Source organism: Schistocerca americana, unplaced genomic scaffold, assembly GCF_021461395.2.
Source record: "Schistocerca americana isolate TAMUIC-IGC-003095 unplaced genomic scaffold, iqSchAmer2.1 HiC_scaffold_753, whole genome shotgun sequence".
NCBI lineage: Eukaryota > Metazoa > Arthropoda > Insecta > Orthoptera > Acrididae > Schistocerca > Schistocerca americana.
The window spans coordinates 10,001-15,000 of record NW_025726515.1 but is presented as its reverse complement, the minus strand read 5'-3'; the positions used below and the strand labels follow the sequence as shown (position 1 = coordinate 15,000).

The 5,000-nt window shown below is 61.5% G+C and overlaps 1 pseudogene; it reads right to left on the bottom strand.

Moving 5' to 3' along the window:
• Positions 1–5,000, bottom strand: part of LOC124590302 — a 9,231-nt pseudogene that overhangs the window by 3,210 nt on the left and 1,021 nt on the right.

Here is a 5,000-nt window from a genome sequence, read left to right as displayed (position 1 = left end):
GGGTCCCGAAGTAGTAGATAGGGACAGCGGGAATCTCGTTAATCCATTCATGCGCGTCACTAATTAGATGACGAGGCATTTGGCTATTCATTAGCCGTCTTTATTCATTGCTGAATAACACATATATATGTACAGATAGGGTGTGGCAGGTGTTTCACGCCATGTCCGCCACCGAGGTGGGGACTTACAGGGCGGTGCCACAAGAAAAGGTTAAAACTACAATACATATACATATATATATGCTGGAAAAAAAACAGAAACAAGAACAACATAAGTTACGTACACAAAGAAGAAAGAACAAAGACGGGATATTCCTCCTGTGGATAGGCCCCAGGAGTCAAGGCGAAGAAAATAACCAGCATCCTATCCGACGCCGGCTCGCTCCATCGGACTGTGCGCCGTCATATATTCGAAAATGCGATAGCTCGTGCAGCAGCTTTGCAGTACTCTCGTGCTAAGCACCGCCAGTTCTCGGGGTCTAAATCCAAGTGCGGAGAGATCTCCGGCCGACGCTGGAGACCATACACCCCTCCAATTCAATGTCGCGGTGGACACTGTAACCTCCTCAACGTCACGGTGCAGGTTGGAGATGGCACGCCTGATGGACGGCGTGTTGTAGTAGGCCGCTTTCTCGGAGTGACACCAGTCGAGCCGGAGATGGTCTCCGACTACCTGGGCGTCGATGACGCGGGCAATGCCGTCTTTAACCGCCACCACGTCAGGCTTGCGGATTCCCTCAGGTGTGCGGAGGTGGGGCTCCACAGAGACGTTGAAGCCCCTCTGCGCGAGTCCACGGGCAACATAGCGCACGATCGCGTCATGCCGCTTAACCCGGGACCCGTGCGTCCTGAAGCAAGCCTGTAACACGTGGTTGGCGGTCTCTACGGCCTGGCAGCCCGCGCGGCATCTGGTGTCCGCCTCCCGCCCGCGACTGCGCCGTGCCTTCGTGGGGAAGGCGTTGATGCGGGCGCGGAGAGCGTCGATGAAGTTACGCCCAGATAGCAGGCGACTGGTGTCAGCGACCCACTGGTGTTGCCCCTTGACGGCGGCGGAAGATGACAGCGCCGCACCGTCAAAGGCAACGTGCAGGCGCGCGGCCCACATCTCTCCAACCTGCGTCGACGATTTGAGGAGGTGGCCCTCCCACATAAGATGCCGCTCCAGCGCCTCAATCTCACGCTGCACCTCGTCCCGGCCTGCACCGTCGGCGGCTGGCCCAATCCTCTTCAGCGCCAGGAGACGGGACCGGCGAAGTGTTGGCCCCATCCATCGGCATGATGGGATGCCGAGGCCTCCCTGGGCTACAGGAGCGTGGAAGTAGCCCAGGGGAGTGTCCGCCGGAAGGCGGAACCATCTCCTGACGGCGGCACGGATGGTCACATCTGCCGCTTTCAACGCACCCACTCGGGTGCGGCTGAGGGCCAGCCCATGGTACAGGCCAGGCAGAAGTACGGTGGTGAGGGCGTGGAGGCGCTGTTGCGGCTTGAGCGGAGCTCGGGAGATGACGTCCAGCTGCTCCACCAGGTGGCGTCGTGGGTTGAAAACGCAGCGACCAGCGGTGGAGAATTGCAGTCCCAGGTACCGGAAGGTTTCACCCACACGTAGGGCGGGCACGGTGGCGTTGCCCGCTTTGAAGGTAACGTCGGCGTCGACCTTCACCTTCTTGTCGCGCCCAGACGCGACTAAGGCGAGGGTGAAACACTTCCGGGCGTTGATCTGCAGCCCCAGATGGGCGAGGGCTGCGACGGCTGCGTCGATGAGGGACTGCAATCCCCTCGCGGTCGATGCAAAAAGCAGGACGTCATCTGCGAAGGCCGCAGCGTTAACTCTGCGACCAAGGATCCGAGCTCCGATGTGGGAGGGAAGTTGACTCAAAACATAGTCCACCGCAAAATTGAAAAGGAGGGGGGAGAGGGGGTCACCCTGACGCACACCCCTAGCCGGCTGCAGGGGCACGCCCACGTCGGCGCCGCCCGCTATCACCGTCGTGCTACCCTCGTAGCACCTCTCGACGTACTCAATAAAGCAATCCGGCAGGCCATGAGCCCTCAGCACGGGGCGGAGGGCGGCATGGTCCACCGAATCGAACGCTTTAGAGACGTCGATCGATGCCACAAAAACAGAGCGACAGGAGCGGACTGCGTCGGTGAGAGCAGTGTCCAAGATGAAGGTGTTTTCCAACATCCCATCCCGGGGGATGAATGCCCGCTGACGTTCGTCCACAGCACATGCACGCATCAGGCGTGACGCGAGAACCTTGTGAAAGGTCCGCGCCAACACCGAGCAGACCGTAATGGGGCGAAAGTCAGCGGGGGATGTTGGTGCAGCCGTTTTGGGGAGAAGTGACGTCCGGGCGCGAAGCAGACGCTCGGGGAGGGCGCGGGCCAGGAGGAAGAGGTTCAAGAGTTTCACCAGGACTTCATGCGGCAGGCGCCGCAGCTCCGCTGGAGTCAGGCCGTCCGGCCCGGCTGCCGATCCCCTGGGCGGCAAGGCAGCAGCGACCTCCTCACGTGTGACCGGCCCCCATAGGCACTCAGGAGCGACAGGCTCCGAGTGCGGGAGAAGGCGGTCACGGATGAAGCCGGCGGTGGAGATCGGCTTCTTCGTGAAGAGGTCCGCCCAGAAGTCCAGCAGACCGGGGATGTCGGGTGGCGGCTGCAGCAGGGTGCCGTCCAGCAAGCCGCGCACGCAACGCGCACGCGACCTACGGAAGGCGTCCTGTGTCCGCGCGTATTCCCAGCGGCGCCGCTTGCGCTTCTGCAGCGGCGGGGCGGCAGGCGGCCGCTTGGATGGTTGGCGCGGCCGCTGTGTCCTGGTGATCGACCTCTCCCCCCTGGACCCGACCGACGCAAGGGCATCCGGGAGCATGCCCAGGATGACATCGGGCGGCGTGCCCCGCCCCAGACCAATGACTCGATCCAGGGCAGAGAAACGCTGGGCGGAAGCAGGTAGCCCCGCCAGATGCTCCCAGATGGCGGCGTCAGTCGGCCCCTCCGGCGGCGGCCCGGTGGTGTCGGCCGCGAAGTCCTCGGCTGCGTCGACGGGCGGCGCAGCGGCCTCGCCCACGTCAGGCAGCGAGCTCGCTGCTCCACGGCGGGACGCCGGCTCTTCACCCCGACCGATCTCAAGTGCCTCCATGAATTGGCGGACAAGCTGCTCCCGCCGTTTACCCGCGCTTGCTTGAATTTCTTCACGTTGACATTCAGAGCACTGGGCAGAAATCACATTGCGTCAACACCCGCTAGGGCCATCGCAATGCTTTGTTTTAATTAGACAGTCGGATTCCCCCAGTCCGTGCCAGTTCTGAGTTGATCGTTGAATGGCGGCCGAAGAGAATCCGCGCACCCGCGCGCCCCCGGAGGAGCACGCTAAGGCGGACGCGGCCTCGCAGCAAGGAAGATCCGTGGGAGGCCAAGGCACGGGACCGAGCTCGGATCCTGCACGCAGGTTGAAGCACCGGGGCACGAACGCCGCGCAGGCGCGCGCATCCTGCACCGCCGGCCAGCACGAGGCCAACCAACGGCGAGAGCAGACCACGCCCGCGCTAAACGCCCGCGCTTACCGGCACCCCTACGGCACTCACCTCGCCCAGGCCCGGCACGTTAGCGCTGACCCACTTCCCGACCAAGCCCGACACGCCCCGATCCTCAGAGCCAATCCTTATCCCGAAGTTACGGATCCAATTTGCCGACTTCCCTTACCTACATTATTCTATCGACTAGAGGCTCTTCACCTTGGAGACCTGCTGCGGATATGGGTACGAACCGGCGCGACACCTCCACGTGGCCCTCTCCCGGATTTTCAAGGTCCGAGGGGAAGATCGGGACACCGCCGCAACTGCGGTGCTCTTCGCGTTCCAAACCCTATCTCCCTGCTAGAGGATTCCAGGGAACTCGAACGCTCATGCAGAAAAGAAAACTCTTCCCCGATCTCCCGACGGCGTCTCCGGGTCCTTTTGGGTTACCCCGACGAGCATCTCTAAAAGAGGGGCCCGACTTGTATCGGTTCCGCTGCCGGGTTCCGGAATAGGAACCGGATTCCCTTTCGCCCAACGGGGGCCAGCACAAAGTGCATCATGCTATGACGGCCCCCATCAACATCGGATTTCTCCTAGGGCTTAGGATCGACTGACTCGTGTGCAACGGCTGTTCACACGAAACCCTTCTCCGCGTCAGCCCTCCAGGGCCTCGCTGGAGTATTTGCTACTACCACCAAGATCTGCACCGACGGCGGCTCCAGGCAGGCTCACGCCCAGACCCTTCTGCGCCCACCGCCGCGACCCTCCTACTCGTCAGGGCTTCGCGGCCGGCCGCAAGGACCGGCCATGACTGCCAGACTGACGGCCGAGTATAGGCACGACGCTTCAGCGCCATCCATTTTCAGGGCTAGTTGCTTCGGCAGGTGAGTTGTTACACACTCCTTAGCGGATTCCGACTTCCATGGCCACCGTCCTGCTGTCTTAAGCAACCAACGCCTTTCATGGTTTCCCATGAGCGTCGATTCGGGCGCCTTAACTCGGCGTTTGGTTCATCCCACAGCGCCAGTTCTGCTTACCAAAAGTGGCCCACTTGGCACTCCGATCCGAGTCGTTTGCTCGCGGCTTCAGCATATCAAGCAAGCCGGAGATCTCACCCATTTAAAGTTTGAGAATAGGTTGAGGTCGTTTCGGCCCCAAGGCCTCTAATCATTCGCTTTACCGGATGAGACTCGTACGAGCACCAGCTATCCTGAGGGAAACTTCGGAGGGAACCAGCTACTAGATGGTTCGATTAGTCTTTCGCCCCTATACCCAGCTCCGACGATCGATTTGCACGTCAGAATCGCTACGGACCTCCATCAGGGTTTCCCCTGACTTCGTCCTGGCCAGGCATAGTTCACCATCTTTCGGGTCCCAACGTGTACGCTCTAGGTGCGCCTCACCTCGCAATGAGGACGAGACGCCCCGGGAGTGCGGAGGCCGCCGCCCCGTGAAGGGCGGGGAAGCCCCATCCTCCCTCGGC